General features: G+C 48.6%; 1 pseudogene; it reads left to right on the top strand.

Annotated features, from left to right (window-relative positions):
• Positions 1-14,317, top strand: part of LOC127051107 (serine/threonine-protein phosphatase 6 regulatory subunit 3-like) — an 89,777-nt pseudogene extending 75,460 nt beyond the window's left edge.
• Positions 14,318-18,289: the final 3,972 nt, after the last annotated feature.

Genomic DNA, 18,289 nt, shown 5'->3' with positions numbered 1-18,289 from the left:
TTTGTTGGGCAAGTTCCTCTGTGGTGCTCACCATCAGTACCCAGGCCATTGGCAGTGGCGTTGTGCTGCCTGGTTCCAATGTTTGGGCTTCCCAACACTCGCTGGCCGCCTGCCTTTCTTCTTCTTCCCTGACCTCCTTTATCAGCTGGGAGTAACTTGGGGGATGTTCCTGCCGTTCTCTTAGTCGGAGATGAAGTAGGATCGGGTTCTGATACTGAGTCCCTCTTACAACCTGAGCCAGTCTGGTCTGATCCATCTGCTCAGCAGTCACTGCTCCCCTCATAACAGCTCTCTGAAGCAGTCTCTCCAGCCTCTGTATATAGGCTGAAATTTTCTCACCTCTTTGCTGTCTGGAATTAATGAATTTATAGTAACTGTCCTCAGGGCCCTCTACACTCCCAAAGTTATTATCAAGGGCCTCTAGGCAGTCCTTCACACTGACCTCAGGGTCAATGAGCTTCAGGGTGCGAATTACATCTAATGCTGGGCCACTAAGGCTCTCTATTAGACATCGTCGCTTTTCTACATCAGGTACGGCCCACTCCCGCAGCATTTCAGTAGTATGCTCCGACCAGAGTTCAAACTCCTCTTCCCCATCAAATAACCTTAACTCACGACAAGAGTTCGACGTAGCATAGGCCAACACAATCTTTTCCAATATATGCCCCAGTGCTTTTGCCCAATCATAGGCTGAGTCTGCCGCCCCTGAGCTAGAGGCTGCAGGACTGGGGCCCAACAAACCCGACATATTAGCCATTATACAAACAGTAATTTCCTCAAAATATAAACACAATTATTCCCCAATACAGTGGAACACTCAACAGGTGCTTGCGAGGGGTACTGACCCAGGGATCCTGGACGAGCCCCCAAAAATGTGACCCTTCTGCTCCTCTGAGTTGGCAGCAACAAGGGCCGGGTTCAGTATCCAGGGGTTCCGTTTCAGTAACACAATGCATAACCGGCTCGAGCCCCCACCCAGTGACCTGGGACACTCACATATCACACCCCCCTGGGCGCCTCTAGGAGGCAATACTTCCCCTCTCGCAAGCACGGAGTCTGAGTGTAGCAAAATCTTTTTAATAAAAGAAGGAATCAATACGGCATCCCATTGGAGAAACACCACAAACAGGGTTATAACACAAACCATAAACAAAAACCCACCTCCAAGTACGTTTGGCACTGTCCTTTTTCCCCTTAGGGTTTTAAGTCCAATCACCCCAAAGTCCAACAACCCAAAAGTCTCTGGTCAATGCCACCCCAGAGTTCGAGAGTTTATCTGTAGAGGTCCCTCCCCCCAGCCTGGGTAGAGAGGGTCACCTTACGTGGTCCAGGGCCAACTGCCCTGCCTCTCCATGGGTTCTGCTTCCACCTTCTCCACGAACTGCTCCGCTTCACCAGCTGCTCCACTCTGCTCCTCCAGCCGTCCTCAGAAACTGCTCCGCTCCACCAGCTGCTCTGCTCCATGAGCTGCTCCAGTTCTCCCTGCAAACTGCTCGGCTCCGCTCACTCTGTGGGCCGCTCCACCTGTCCCACAGCTACTCCGCTCTGCCAGCCGCTCCGCTGCCACCAGCTGTCCCGTGATCCGCTCCAGCCGTCCCCACAACTGCTCCACTCCGCCAGCCGCTCTGTTCCACAGTATATCTTCAGGCTCCCCCACTAGTTAGCACAGTACTCAGTGCTCTCAGCTCAGTAATTTCAGCTCTTTAGTGATTTCAACTCTTAGTGATCTCAGGTCTTCGTAGGGGAGCCCCAGTGCTAGTGCACCATTAGCCCAAAGTGAATTCAGCTCAGTAACCTGTATTTAGATGCTTGAGGGAATAAAAAAATCAACTCTGACATTCCACAGTGGAGAGAGGAGGGGGTGGAACTGGTGCTTCTGGCTCCACAAGGAGACTGCCCCACCCAGCACAGATACCTGTCCCCAGCCTCTCTCAATTCACTGGGTTTTGGAACCCAAGTCCCTTGTCTAACAAGTACCACCCAACTGAGGGTGAGTCATTTGTCACCAAGCAGTCCCACAGCTCAGCAGTCTGGGATAGGGTAGGCGTGCCTATGCAAATACACTCTCTGAAATTCTTTCCACCAGGTGTCAGGGTAGAGCTTATCCTGACTCTGCTTACACTTGAAATCAATGAAAGGTGGTTGGCTGACATCTTCTGGGTATGAACATACCCATAATAGAGTAGCTAGAAAAAAAATGTAGCATTGGAGTGCAAATGGGAAGGGTGAAAACTATTTTTAATAAATACAGATGTGTTTCCTCTCCACCCTCTCCCCCCTGTAGGCTTCACAGCTGTAAGGGAATTCACACGTTTCATGTATAGTTCTAGCTGAATAAAAACACTAACCAACTACGTAAATGATCATTTTTTTCTTAAATGTGTGCTGTTCATTGTTTGTTTTAGTGATATGCAACATATGCCAGTTGTACTTTAGCCTCCAAATGAAAAGATGGCTTCTTTAGGAATTTTGAATGAGTAGAGTGTAATACAAATAAGTGGCTTTATAAAAAGTGAAATATAAGGCTGGTTTTGCTGATGTGCTTTTCCATGGACAAATTTAGTTAGTGCTAATTTTGAAAGGAACCTCAAGTCTTTTATACTTTTCTTCTTCTATTTTTTGCATACTTTTGGCTTCAGAGTGTTGAAATCCTATCGGTATGTACGGTAAAGGCTGTGATTGTTCTCACTTCAGCACCAAGCACATTCTTTATTGCCTCCTTGCACTTGTATGTAATTGTATTTCATGCATTTTTTCAATCCAGTTTAAGTGGGCAGAACACTGATGTGTTAATGGTTGTCTACAGAGTCCAGATTCCCGTGTTTGATTTTCATGCTTCAATCATAATTCAAAAACCATTTGCATGTAGCCTGGACCCTTCTCTCAGTCTTCCACTATTGCATGAAATTCCCTACATCCATAACTGAAGTTAAATTGTAACCTGCTTTTTATTTAGTGAGGAAGGAAAATTGTCTACCTCGCAAGATGTTTCTTGTAAATATGTGGTGGCGGAGAACACAGAAGCTGTAGAAGAAATTCCTGCTACTCCACAGCCTGATAGCAGCAGTCCCGGACAGAGGTAACCTTATTACAGGCTGCTTTCAAGCCTATTACCAGCTGTTTATAGCATTTTTCTAATAGAACTGATCCATATATCTACAATTTCTGGTTCCAGAATCCATTTATCAGCTCTTGGCATTAAAGGTCTTTTCTGCGCACATTAATCTATTGTTTGTACCTGTTTTGTTTTGCATTCTTAAAAGTTGTATTTTTCTGTTAGTTTTTTTCAGAACTCCAGACATTATTTCCTCTGAAGTATTTCATCCAAATCCCTTTAATCCCTGTACTATGTGTGTTGTGCTCAGTATACTGTAGCTAAAATGAGTTGTTTCCATTATTTTGCGAGAAAAGGTGGGTAAGGTAGTCTTTTACTGGACAATCTTCCGTTGATGAAAGACAAGCTTTTGAACTACACAGAGCTCTTCAGCCCGAGACTTATAGAACAATTCTGTTTAGCTTGAAAGCTTGCCTCTTACACCAGCAGAAGTTGGTCCAGTAAAAGATACTGCCTCACCCACCTTGTCTTTCTAATACCCTGGGACCAACATGACTACAACAACACTACAAAGAACATTGTTTTGCAGGCAGTTTATTGGGTTGAAAATATAAAAGGCTTTAATGGTCAAACAATTTCCAAAAGATGGGGAAAATCTTAGTCTTCTCAAATGAAATTAATATTCAGACTCTGTTGGTTGGAAACTGAAGTACCTAACATATTTGTAGGTACTGAAGTGGTGACTGACACTGAATAATGCAAAAAACTGACCTGACTTCACCTAACCTGATTTGAGGAGGGGATGATGATGTTTAAAATGGAGTTTGGGTGGAATTAACCCCTAAGAGGCAGCACAAATCTTTATGCACGGCTTATTTTGAGGGCATAACATGACATTAAGTGATGAATAGGTCTTTGTGACTACTGCCTTTTGACTTACAATGGAATATCCTGGAGTCTAGAAGCAGAGAGATACTGGGAAACCTTGTATTTATCACAGAAAGCAGTTTTATCTTTTGACTTCAGACTCTCCATTTAAAATGTGATATACAGCAATTTAATCTGTATTTAAATCCACTTTATTCACCTTTTGTTCATTTTTTGAGGTGATTAAGATATCTATCCCCATTTTGTGTTGTAATAGACTTTTCAGGATTATATTTTGAATCATGAGTTGATATGGCGGCATAAAACGTAAAACAGTCATTTAGAAAATGACAGTTAATTTTACTCTTAGCTCCTCTGTCCTATCCTGCACAATACACTATATTTGACGCTTTAGCACAATAAGCATGAGCTCACAAATGCTGCAAATATGGAGAAAGTAAAACAGCGCATTAGAAATCTTGCTGTTTCAGTTCTCATGGATTGGTGAAAGTGCCAGTAATCCAGCATCCCACCTTACTTTATTGTAATTTATCAATTTATGCTGGTAACTCCCATCTTTATAAATGATTTTGAATATATTGCTTCCCTGGACAAAACTGTTCTAAATGTGTACAAATCATTCGTGCAAATCATTTGTGTCTTGAAGCATAGTCTCCTTAAATCATCATGAACTTACTGTCGGTCTCCTGCTCCACGTTCGCGGTTGCCACCTTCTTGACATGATTCGTCAAGAGAGAGGCACCAGTCCCCTGTTATCCACATCAGTCCCAGTTGCTAATGCCATAGGAATGATCTCCCTCCTGCCCCGGCCCCACACCCGCTCCTTGCACCAGCAATACCAGTCACCTTGGGAGCAGTCCCGGTGTCGGTGATCTCAAGTCAAACTCAGGCCTTGACAGCCCCTCTGTGGTCCCTGGAAGGGGGCTCCTCCGGAACAGAGGGACATTTGAGCCCATCACCTCAACCTCAGCGGAAAGACTGGGCATCTGAGCCATTGGCGGCATTGGGGCAGTGGCATTCAGGACAGCGGCCTGTTCAGTGGCCATGTTGGAACACCTGGGAGGTTCTGGTCATGGTATTGCCCCCATCAGCTCAATCGCCTGCAGCAGACACGGAGCAGCGACTGCTGGCACCGTCAGTACTGGCCCCAGCGCCGGAAGCACACCCAGTGACCAAGGCTCAGGAGGCTACACCTATGCCTGAGCCATCCTTCCCAGCAGAGGAGGAGGACCAACCTCCCCCTCCATTGGTTCAGTCCTCCTTCTCATCACCTAATGAGATGGTCATGGGGCCCTCCAGTGCCAGCCCACCTGACGACTTTAAGGACCCTGAGGCTTGCTTTGATGGGGGGCAGACAACCTGGGCCTGCAGGTGGAGATGGCCGAGCAAGAGGACACCTTCTTCAACATCCTGTCAGCCTCCACTTCTACATGTATTACACTACCCATTCACGAAGGGGTCCTGAAAATTGCCAAGGGTATCTGGCAGATGCCCTCCTACATTCCTCCTGCCTCAAAGGAGGCTGAGAAAAAAGATTTTGTGCCGGCCCAAAACTTCTAATGCCTTTATAGTCACACTTTTCCAGGCTCGCTGGTGATCTCTGCTGCCAATGAAAAGGAGAAGCAGGGACACACCAGCGCCACGCCACAAAATAAGGCCAAAAGACTCTACTTGTTTGGAAGGAAAACTTATTCCAGTGCAAGTCTACAGTTTCGTGTGGCAAACCACCAAGCCCGTCTGGGCGGCTGTACTTGAATTTATGGGGAGTCTCATAAATTGAAGGACTGACTCCCCACAGGACCAGGACCAGGAGTTTGCTGCATTGGTGCAGGAGGGCATTTCGGCAGCTTGCTGTGCTCTTCAGATGGCCAGGGACATGGCGGACTCGGCAGCCAGGGTGGTGGCATCTTCAGTGGTTGAGGCGCAGCTCTTGGCTTAAGATTGCAGGTTTCTACCAGGAGATGCAGATCTCTATACAAGACCTTCCTTTGACAGAAGTGGTCTGTTTTCTGAGCAGGCTGATGTGAGGCTGCATGGGATGAAGGACACCCTGACTATCCACACACTGCAGTTGGTGCGTAAACCATTCTGGCTGCCCCCTCCGTTGAGGTCATGGCAGTCTCACCCTGGACCTGCAAAAAGAGAGGACAGGGACACTACTTTTAGTCATCACTGCCCTTCTACCTCCCGCTCACCTGCGCAAACCGGCCAGACCAGCCATTCTATGGGGCAGAAACACTCATTTTGATGGCATGGTTGAGAGTGATACCCCAGTCAATTCTCCAGATCCACTGCTACTTTTCCTCAACCGCCTGTTCCCCTACCACTCAGCCTGATTGCAGGTTATGTCAGATCGCTGGGTTCTGGCTATAATATCATGGGGCTGTACCCTGAAATTTTTGGCCACCGCTGCCCCCCCCCCACTTCCCTGTCCCTCTTCAGGGACCCTTCTTACGAGCACTTCCTCGTTCAGGAGGTCAAGAACCTCCTGCGTCTAAGGGCTGTGGTGGAGGTTCCTCATGGTGTGACAGGAAACGGGTTCTACTCCTGGTTCTTCCTAATCTCGAAAGTGAAAGGAGGCCTCAGATCAGGGGTGGGCAAACTATGGCCATGGGACTGCGTCCGACCCGTCAGAATTTTTAATCTGGCCCTTGAGCTCCCGCCAGGGAGCAGGGTCAGGGGATGCGTCACATGGCTCCTGGAAGCAGTGGCATGTTCCCCTGCTGCGCCACTCCACCAGTGGGAGCTGCAGCGGAAGCACCGCATAGGAGCCGGACAGGGGTATGCTGCTGCTTCCGGGAGCTGCTCAAGGTAAGCGCTGATTAGAGCCTGCACCCCCTGAGCCCACACCCCCCTGTGCCCCAACCCCCAGCCCTGATTCCCCTCCCATCCTCTGAACCCATCTGTCCCAGCCTGGGGAACCCTCCTGCACCCCAAATCCCTCATTCCCAGCCCCACCTCAGAGCCTGCCTGCCTCCTCAGCTGGAGCCCACACCCCAGACTCCAATTTCATGAGCATTCATGACTTGCTGTACAATTTCTGTACCCAGATGTGGCCCTCAGGCCAAAAAGTTTGCCCACCCCTGCCTCTGACCCATCCTGGGATGTGCACCGCCTCAACAAGTCTCTCATGAAGTTGAAGTTTTGCATGGTCTCCCTGGTCTCCATCATCCCCTCCCTGGATTTGGGAGACTGATACGCTGCCTTTGACTTGAAAGACTCTTACTTCTGCATTTTTATATTCCTCGGTCACAGGCGCTTTCTCCATTTAGTAGTGAGAGGGTGCCGTTTCCAAGTCACAGCATTACCCTTTGGCCTCTCTTGGTCCCCAGGGTGCTTACAAAGTGCATGGTGCTGGTTGACGCTTACCTCGAGGGATGGAGGGTTCCATCTGTTCCGTACTTCGATGACTGGCTCATCAAGGGCAGCTCTTAGGAGCAGGTGCAGAGACGTCTCGACTTGGTGCATTCCATCTGCTGTGACCTGGGCCTGTTAGTAAATCCAGAAAAGTCCACATTAACAGCAGCTCAACACAGAGTTCATCGGGACCGTTCTCGACTCCACATGGGCCAGAGCCTTCCTCCCAGAAACACGGTTTCAGGCTATCATGGACCCGATTTGCCATTTAAGAAGGCACGTGCACACTGCAGCCCACACCTGTCTACGTCTGGTGGGGCACATAGCCGCATGCACATACATTGTCAGCCATGCTCGTCTTCATCTGTGGCCACTGCAGATGTTGCTGGTCTCGGTTTATATCCCCAACAGACACTCCCTGGAAAGATTGGTCACAGTACCAAACCACGTCCTTTTGACCCTGAGCTGGTGGTTGGACCCCAGGTCCGGTGCTGCAGCGGGTTCCCTTCACGGCCCCATCCCCGTCGTTGACCGTCGTCTCCCAATACCTCAGCTCTGGGCTGGGGAGCCCACCTGGGCGAGTTCAACATCCAGGGCTGCTGGATGTGGGACAACCCGGCCCTCCAGATCAGTGTCAGGGAACTCAGAGCAGTTTGCCTGGCCTGCTAGGCATTCTTGAAAGGCAACGTGGTGCAGGTCCTGACGGATAATACTGCAGCGATGTATTATATCAAGAGGCAGGGAGGAGCCAGATGGTCAAGCCTATAGGATATCTGTGTGCAGCACGCCATTCATCTGATTGCTACCCATCTGCATGGCTGCAGGAATGTCTTTGCAGATCGCCTCAGCACGTCTTGCCACGAGTGGTCCTTTCATCTGGAGGTGGTTAGCATAATTTTCCAATGGTGGGGAACTCCCCAGGTCGACCTGCTGGCGTCCAGGCAGAACAGTAAGTGCCACCAGTTCTGCTCTATCCAGAGTCTGGGAAGGGGTTCCCTCTCGCACACCTTCCTCATTCTGTGGATGAGGTGCTTAGGTATGCCTTTCCACCAGTGTCATTGATCCACCAAGTCCCTGTGAAGGTCAACCAGGACAGAGTGAAAGTCATCCTTGTGGCTCTGGCATGGCCCCTTCAACACTGATTCAGCATGCAGTTGGACCTATCGTCAGCCAGCCCCCTCCCGCTGCCTCTTCGGGATCTACTGTCGCAGAACCATGGCAACCTGCTGCACCCAAACCTGGTGGCGCTGCATCTGATGGCGTGGCTGAATGTAGATGAAAGAGCATGTTCATACCATGGTCAGCACATGTTGCTTGGCAGCAGAAACCCTCAACCAGGGCGACCTACCTGGCAAAGTGGAAAAGGTTTGAGTGCTGGGCTGCAGAGAGACGTCTTCGGGCCAAGCAAGCCTTGCTGCAGGACGTCCTAGATTACTTGTTGCATCTGAGACTTCAGGAGTTGTCCTTTTCCTCTATAAAGGTCCACGTGGCGGCTATCTCGGCGCTGCAACCCCCAGTCCAGGGTGGGTCCCTCTTCGCCCATCCTGTGACAGTGCGTTCCTTAAAGGGCTGGAGCACCACTTCCCGCAGATCCGGCAGCCGGTCCCCCCTTGGGAACTGAACATAATGCTGTCCAGATACATGGGTCCTCCTTTTGAACACTTGGCTGCTTGCTCCCTTCTCCTCCTGTTCTGGAAGGTCTCCTTTTTGATTGCTATAACGTCGGCACATAGGGTGTTGGAAATCAGGGCGCTCACTTCGGAGCCACCCTATACGGCTTTCTTCAAGGACAAGGCGCAGCTGCGACCTCTCTCGTCATTCCTGCCCAAGCTGGTGTCCCAGTTTCATACCAGTCAGAATATATTTTTACCGGTCCTGTGCCCGAAGCTGCATGCATTGGATGAGGAAGGGAGGCATCACACCCTGGATGTCAAGCAGTCACTGGCTTTCTACATAGTCAGAATGAAGCCGTTCCATATGTCATTGCAGTGGCGGATAGGATGATAGGTCACTCTGTGTCCGCACAGATAATCTCATCTTGGATCACGGCCTACATCTGTTACTGCTATGAGCTGGCAAAGATATCCCCACCGGCAATTTTAATGGCTCACTCAACTCGGGCACAGGCGTCATCAGCAGCCTTCCTGGCGCAGCTGCCAATCTAAGAAATCTGTCGGGCCGCAACCTGGTCGTCCGTCCATGCTTGCGTCGCATTATGTGTTGACCCAGGAAGCTCGGGATGACGCTGGCTTTGGTAGAGCTGTGCTGCAGTCTGCAAGGCTGTGAACTCCAAGCTCGCCTCCAAAGATTCTGCTTGAGTCACCTACAATGGAGTTGATATGAGCAAGCACTCGAAGAAAAAAAACGGTTACCCACCTTTTGTAACTGTTCTTCGAGATGTGTTGCTCTTGTCCATTCCATTACCCCCTTCTCCTGCCCCTTTGTTGTATTGTTGGCAAGAAGGAACAAAGAGGGCATAGGGCCTGCAGCGCCTGCTATACCAGCACATGAGTGCAACTCTTAAGGGGGCAACACAGCCGGCCCTATAGATACCGCTAAAGTAAAGATCTCTGATGAATGGAATGGACGTGAACAACACATCTCAAACAGCAGCAGTAACGAAAGGTAGGTAACCATGTTATTTATTGAGTTGTGATTTTCTCCTTTTATAAATATTTTATATATAAGAAGAGTAACACACATAGGGGATCTCTTTTACACTCCACTGTGGGTGTTTTAAAAACACCCTGAACTATTTGACCTTTACATGCACTCTTGTTCAGAACTTTAAATTCACTATCTCTTTGATTTCCAACTGTTTATCTGAAATGTAAAAACTGAAATGCTGCAAAACTGCAGCATTTTAAAAAATAGCTTTGCAAAACTTGTCAGATGTTTGCTAAGACACCCGGTATTAGCCTGTGAATAAAGAATTACCAGCATACACCAGAAGAGGGCTCTGAAAGCTAGCAATTCTTTGCATCGTTCCTGATTTCAGTAAATGTTTTGTTTTAGATATCCTTGTTTCTAAATCCCTTTTTGGCCTCTAATGACAAATTTTGGAATAGACAAGGTATTTTAAATTACTCTCTCTAAAGGTGGCTGTCACAGTAGATTTCATGAGATTCATCACAAGTGCAATATAAATATGTAGATAGAACTATCCCCGCTTTTGGAGCTCCATGCATATATGGTTGGTGGGAGTCCCCTAGGTAAGTTGTGCCATCCCCCCCTCACCCTCCCTCCAGTCAATAATAGGTCTGTGCTAGGAGTCCCAGAATATCCCAGTGGTTATTTATTTCAATCAATTAGTGAAGGTCACTGCTACAACTGCGATGATTGTGTAGAACGGACTCTTGCCCATTTAGTTTCTTTCTATTTTGCCTCCCAGATTTTTCCTGAAAAGTTGATGATAATTTTCTGTCTAGTGCGGTCTGTCTCTTCTCTAATGTATGTATTTTTTTAAAAAGTGTTTTTAGTGATTGGCAGCCAAAGACTTAGCTAGGGGACTCCTGCTGGTCATGTGCATGTAGAGCACGGACTCAAGAGTGTGGCTTCTCTGTGATTGTACACCACCAGAGAACAAGCGTTACAGGTAATTTTTCTTTGTGTGCAGTACAGAATGGTCTTTTTTTCCTTTAAAAAAATTCTTGACATGTTTTCAATGGATTAGTTATCGCACTGGATGAAAGTGGGGTGGATTTTTATTTATTTATTTAAAGTACATGTTCACCCTCGAAACAAGTGGTGCTGGTTGGAACCACATGAGGCGTTCCATATTTGTATTGCCTGAATTATTAGGGAGAGTGTTTACACTAAAACGGTTCTTGCCATAATAGGGCTCTTGCTTTTTACTTTCTTCCCTTGCCCCTAAACTGTTCCTGATCCTTTCACTGTAGTGGAGTGAATGAAATTCAGAATGCTTCTGAAACAGCAGCTCCTAGGTCAGATTAGCACACAGCACAATTTTTAAAAACATTGCATTTATTTACTCTGTGTTTTTGACTCTGCAAATATTGCTTATATATGAAAAATAATTGATATGAGGTGTACTTAAGTCATATTTTGGCAAGCTGAAGCCCTAGTACAGAATAAGAAGCAGAGGAACTCTCTAAAGGAAATAGAAACATACTTTGTGAGGAGACACTGTACCTTACAATATCACTATTATGTGCATTCCATCAGTGACTGAAGCCAGTTGCATTTTATTAAAGACCAAATGCAACGTCTGTTAGCTGTGCTTATTTCATTAGTCATCTTCATTAAAGTGCTAAATATAATTAGTCAATGGGAGTAATTAAATGGCAAAAACTTTGTTAATGGGGATTTAAGATTGCTCAGTGATAGCCTGTGCCTTCCAGAATGTTAAACAAAGCCTAAGGCTAAGCCTACACTACAGTTTGTCAGCATAACTTACTTTGCTTGGGTGTGAATAAACCACCCCCCTGGGAGACTTAAGTTACACCGACATAAGCACTTGTGCACAGTGCTGTGTTGGCAGAGAGCTTCTCCCAACAACATAGCTTCGGCTGTTCGCGGAGGTGATTTTATTCTGCGTCTTCACCAGACGTGCTGTGGCGGCGCAGCTGCATCGGTACAACTGCATTGCTGCAGTGCTGTAGGTGTGGAGAATTTCTGATGTGTTGGTCTTACCTGTTCTTAGCGGCTCACCCCAGTGTCAACAGTATGTTCTAGGTGCATGCTCATGGCATGCCTGTTCTTAGCTTCCTAGCCAGAGGGGGGCAGGGCTTCCCCAGATTCTGGCTCACATTGGGGTGGCGGGGACAGGGATGAGGGTGAGAACCCCATTGGTGGGCAGGAGCCCCCAGATTCTGCCACACACCTGGAGGCACAGGGATTGGGGCTCAGACATTACCGGAACAGATCCTGAATCCCAGCTGACGGTGGGCAGGGCTCAAACCCCCAGAAGAGCAAGCACCCCAAACCTGGAACACTTGAGGGGGCCAGTGAAGGGGGAGTCTCCAGAGTGTGGTGAGCACACATGCCCCTGCCCAATTCTCCTCTCCCCCTGTCTTTCTGTCACTCCTAGTCTCCTTTCCCAGTGTCTCCCTTATCTCCTCTCGCTCCCTGTTCCCACCTATTCTCCAATCCCTAATCACTTCCCCTCCTGGTGAGCATTAGCTTGTGTGGTTTCTTTTCAGAAACTAACTTCAACACCTCCTAAATGATCTGCTGTGCTCAAATTACATTCCACTAAAATTAAATTTGCCCTGTGATAGAGGTAGATTGGAACAGTGTATCTGTTTTTATTTTTGGGTTGGTGTTCAGATTTATGACTGTAACACATCACCAGAGCCACCCGGGACTTACGTTGTAGAGGTAGTTTTCCAGACAGTTAGCCCCTCACGCTGCACATGCTCAGTATAATCCACTAGGCACACACATAGGTGTGCAAGCCTTCTCGTGTACATAACCAGAGCGTTTTTTGTAGTAATGTTTTAATTTGATTTCCCTCAAAGGGGTGGTCGGTGTCACATACTCTTTGGGAGGGCGGGTAACCCTCGCACATTTAACACCCTCATGCAATGATCTAGGCCCTGGCTTTAGCTCTATCTATGAACAAAACTAGGTTGCCAGAATCTGTCAATTTCAAGTAAAGCTGTTTTCTTCCAGGTGTTCTATCTTGGGAGCCCCCTTGATCAGATGGCCCCAGATTTGGATCATTAACAGACTCCTACAGCCCCACTTAGACATACCAAATTTCAAGGCAATCCCAGTAACCATATAGACTTCAGAGCACTTAGAAAAGGAACCTTTAAACAGAAAGCTGGTCTTAACCTTAACTAGAGTAGAGCTGCCAATCTACTTCTGTGATTAACAAGAAAATGAAAATAGGACATAGCAGGGTGTGTTTTATTTTGTTTTAGTGTTATGGATGCATTGTCTCTCTTCCATGACCCCAATGCTGAATTAGTATATTTTGACAAGTCTTTGGTAGTTCATGTTCTTGCTTTGACCCCCAATCTTGATAGTAGTGATTATTATAAGGGTGCATTGGTTTCTTATACACTTACCATCCTCCTTTTGACTTCTTAGGACTGATCAACAAACCCTTTTAGGAGAGGCAGCTGTTAATGGCCCTGTATGATACGTGATGTCTGCTGCTGTTGGCTGAAGAACACGAACTGGTATCCAGGAGTTTTAGTGTTTCTCAAGGATTTCATCTAGAGCCTGTCAAAGCCAGTCACTGCTGCACTAATTTCGCAAGGGATCAGGACCAGCAACATTTATATTCTAGATTTTAAGACATTGTACAGAAATTCATAAGTGTAAAAAATATTGCACATTGAGAATTACCAATACTTTTTGCGTATGTTTATATTGTATTGTTCTAAATAATGGGTGGCCTGTGAAATAAGATCTTGACACCCAGGTAATGATAGTAGTAATACTATAGTTAAAATGGCTGTAAGAATAGTTTTATAAAAAAGTGAATACGCAAATCTAATGTATTTGAGACATAACTATTTGACAATTAGTGTGACCAAAGTATTTAGCAGTTTTCATACATTTTTTCACCTTGTAAAAATAAAATTAAAAAATTCATGTTTCTTCCAGGTTGGCGAAGAATTGTAGAACTGAAATGCCCTATAAATGTTATTTTGGTTGTTTTAGCTTACAAAAGTGATTTAAATAAGAATTTTTGGTGTTCAGCGTTTTACAACAGGTTTTTAATTGGTAATTGTTTTCTGTATTGTTTAAATCAGATCAGAAATGCAAGTCTATTGGTAGAAATTTTAAGTATTTATTACTACAACTTAGGTGACAAATTGATGTTACTGTAAAGCCATATGTTCTGTTAGTCTTGTTTGCTTGAAACAATACCTTACAGGTGAAATACTAGAATATTTGAAGTGCACATGGCTGCTTGTTTTTTAAAGTGATTCACCTACCTTTGAACCCATTCACGAGATTTACTTTAATACCAAGCATTATACAATTGAACATTTTAGAACAATCTACATATTTAAAACAGCATAATCCTGTTAGACAAGTCAACTAGTGTCAGTGCATGGCGACCCTTTGGCACCATCGACTAGTCGGTACTGCTCCCCATCTGTGGGGCACACCAAGAAGGCTAGAAAGAAGTCGTCTTCGCCATTGCACCAGAATAAACCCGGGACAGAGGCTAGACCCATATCGGGCAGTCCTCAATCCCCACCAGCCACTAGGTCTCCAACTCAAGTTGAGCAGAGTAGCCTGGCCCAGTTGGAGAAGGCCTCCCCCGATGTCTAGATGCCCTCCACGCTGGAGGCCCTGCAGGCAGCCCGGGATGTTATGTCCATGCCAGTACCAGGAGCACCGCCGATGTCAGCCCCGTGCTCCGGGGGCAAGCCACCGCTGGAATCTCCGCAGTCACCCCCAGCTCGGTACCAGTCTCAGTTGAGGGAATGTTCCTGATGCCGTTCGGCGCCCAGTGATGGTTCAGGGCAAAGTCCACGTGGATCGCCCTCGATACTCACCAGGCTGTCTGGTGGGTTCTACCTGACGAAGACTCTCGGCACCACTCCGCCTCAAGGAGCGAACACCAACGGGACCAAGGCAGATGTTGCCAAAGGTCCTTGTCTCAGAGGGGTTATTGTAGCCAGTCATGGCATGGACGTCGACATCGTTCCTGTTTGGCCTCCTGATCCAGGACGCTGCCATGGCACTGCCTCCACAGCCCTGAGCATTGATCGCTGGCATCACGCCATCGCAGGCCCGCCTGCCGGAGCTGATCACAGAGCAGCTGTTAAGGACGGTACTGGTCCTCCATGTTGGGATCACAGTCCTGTGGTCGGCACTGCTCCTGGCACCGCCACGCCTCCCGGTCCGGGGACAGCGGCAGGTGATACGTCAGCCCAGCCTCCTTTCATAGTTGTCCATTGATGGATGAGACCTGCTGGTGCCACAGCAGATGCAGTGGCACCGGGACCCATGGGTGGTCTCTGACGCAGCCACTGGTGGGGGGCTTGTTCAGTGGCCGGAGCCTCAGAAGATCCATCGGCCTCCCTCTCTAGACTTCTGAGGAGGGAGTCGGTAGGACATACATCTTCGACACTGTGCCCGAGACTGACCAGGAGGTGGACCTTCTGGTGCCTGTGGACACCCAAAGTACTGCGCAGCCTCCTTGCCCTCCCCAGATGAGGTGATTACAGCCGCTCCTCCCTTCATCCCCTAGGAGCACTTCAGGCCCCACCAAGAACTCTTAAAAAGGGTGGCATCAAGCCTCTACTTCCAAGCAGAGGCGATGGAGGAGCCCTCAGGTTCCCTGCTTATTGTGCTGTCCTCCTTGGCACTGGGCAGGGTGGACTTGCCTCTCCATGAAGGGGTGGCAAAAATTTCAAATGTCCTGTGGCAAACACCGGACTTATTGGCCCCCATCTCCAAGAGCGGAATGCAAGTATTTTGTACCCACCAAGGGGCATGAATAAGTTATACACCCACCCTGCTCCTAACTCCCTGGTGGTTGAGCTGGTCTACTACAGCGACGGGACCAACCAGCCCCTGCTTCGAAAAATAGATTCGTGGAGGCTGTACTCTTTGGGAAGGAAAATTTATTTATCCTCGAGCTTCCAGTTATGGGTTGTGAACCACTAGGCTCTCCTGTACCGGTAAGAGTTCAATCTGTGGGATCCCCTGTCCAAGTTTGAGGACTCCCTCCAGGAGCGTGACAGGAAGGAGTTCAAAGCGCTGGTGGAGGAGGGTACAGCGGCTGCCAGGGCAACCTTGCAGGCAGCTTCAAATGCAGCGGTCATAGCCACATGGTCCATGGCCTCAGCAGTGTCCATGAGAAGGGCGTTGTGGCTCCAGCCATCCGGACTGTCCAGCGAGGACCTCCCGTTTGACAGCAAAGCTCTGTTTGCAGAACAAGTGGATACAAAGCTGCATGGCCTGACAGACTCCCACATATCAGAGGGATAGCCGTGTTAGTCTGGATCTGTAAAAGCAGCAAAGAATCCTGTGGCACCTTATAGACTAACAGACGTTTTGGAGCATGAGCTTTCGTGGGTGAATACCCACTTCGTCAGATGCATGTAGTGGAAATTTCCAGGGGCAGGTATATATAAGCAGGCATAATCTCTAGCTTGCCTGCATATATATACCTGCCCCTGGAAATTTCCACTACATGCATCTGACGAAGTGGGTATTCACCCACGAAAGCTCATGCTCCAAAACGTCTGTTAGTCTATAAGGTGCCACAGGATTCTTTGCTGCTTTTTCAGACTCCCACATGACTCTCCCGACTCTAGGTCTCCAGATTTCAACTAAAACTAAGTTCAAGCTGCAGCAGACTCCCACTCAGGCCACCAACCCAAAATATGAGACCGCTTCTAAGAAGTCATGGGACTATTAGACACGCCCACAGAGGCAGTCTCGCCCTACCTCCCAGCTTGGATCCTCCAAGGGCAAGCAGGTGGTGAAAAGGCGGTTTTCATGGGACACCTGGGGGCACCCTGACAGTTCTCATCAGGGATCCACCCCCAATAAAGCTTCCCTTCTCCAATCGGCTGTGTGCTTTCCTCCCAGAGTGGCCACGGCTGACCTCAGGGGTATGAGCGCTACCAATTTACGGTCCTCCCATTTGGCCTGTCCACTGCCCCCAGGATATTCATGAAATGTATGTCTGTGGTGGCGGCCTACCTCAGGCACTGGGGCATCCAGATCTTCCCCTATCTGGACGATTGGTTGGTCAAGAGCACCTCCCGGTTGCAGGTGGGGGATTATATGATGCTCCTGTCCACGTGCACCATTTTGGGCCTGTTGGTAAACATCAAATCCACACTAGTCCCAGTTCAACGCATAGAGTTTATCAGCGTGGCCCTGAATGCCTTGTTGGCCAGAGCCTCCCTCCTACCAGAAAGGTTCAACACCCTGAAGGTGCTCATTGACACGGTCGCAAGGTTTCTGGTGACAACAGCCAAAGCGTGCCTCCAGTTCTTGGCTCATATGTCAGCGTGCATGTATGCGGTCCATCACGCCAGACTCAGGATGAGGCCCCTCCAGCTCTGGTTGGCCTCGGAGTTCTCTCAGGCCAGGGACAGGATGGACAAAGTCCTCACGATACCCGAACCAATGATCACCTTCCTAGGGTGGTAGTCCTTCCTGAGACACATGCTCCAAGGGGTCCCGTTCAGGGACAGGCCCTGGAGCTCATGTCAGATGTGTCAGACCTGGGATAGTGGGCCCATGTGGGGACATTCAGACCTAAAGTCTGTGGTCCACTTGAGATCTGACCCTCCACATAAACGTCAAGGAGCTCAGGGCAGCACAACTGGCGTGCATGGCCTTCTGCTCGCATCTGGAGGGCCGAGTGGTCAGGGTCCTCATAGACAACACGGCCTTAGTGTTCTACATCAACAGGCAAGGCGGGGCCAGATCCTCTGCCACGAAGCCGTCAGGCTGAGAGACTTCTGTATAGCCCACAACATCTGCCTATAGGCCTTCCATCGGCCGGGTCCCCAGAACGCACCAGCAGATCACTTGAGTAGGGAATTCTCTTCTCAGCACGAGTGGTCCCTCCACCCAGAGGTGGTGCACAGACTTTTCCAAGTGTTGGGAACTCCCCAGGTGGACCTGTTTGTAACTCGGCAGAACCGTTGCTGTCTCTGGTTCTGCGCCTGTGGGGGCTGGGACAGAGCACTGTCTCCAATGCCTTCCTCCTGTCCTGGTCAGGCCAGTTTCTCTATGCCTTTCCTCTGTTCCCGCTGATCACCAAGGTCCTGGAAAAGATAGACAGACAAGGCCCAGATCCTTCTGATTTCCCCATCATGGACCAGACAGCATTGGTACAGGACCCTCATGGGCCCGGCAGTTGCCGTCCTGCCTGGACCTGCTCTCCCAGGATCAGGGCCGCTGCCTCCACCCCCAACCTAGTGGCACTCCACCTCACGGTGTGGCTGCTCAATGGTTAGGTAGGAGGAAAGGACGTGCTCAGAAGGGGTTCAGCACGTCCTCTTAGAAAGCAGGCAGCCCTCCACGCACCAA

This window comes from Gopherus flavomarginatus, chromosome 5 (assembly GCF_025201925.1).
Source record: "Gopherus flavomarginatus isolate rGopFla2 chromosome 5, rGopFla2.mat.asm, whole genome shotgun sequence".
NCBI lineage: Eukaryota > Metazoa > Chordata > Testudines > Testudinidae > Gopherus > Gopherus flavomarginatus.
The sequence above is the reverse complement of the archived record's forward strand: the minus strand, read 5'-3'. Positions and strand labels throughout refer to the sequence as shown.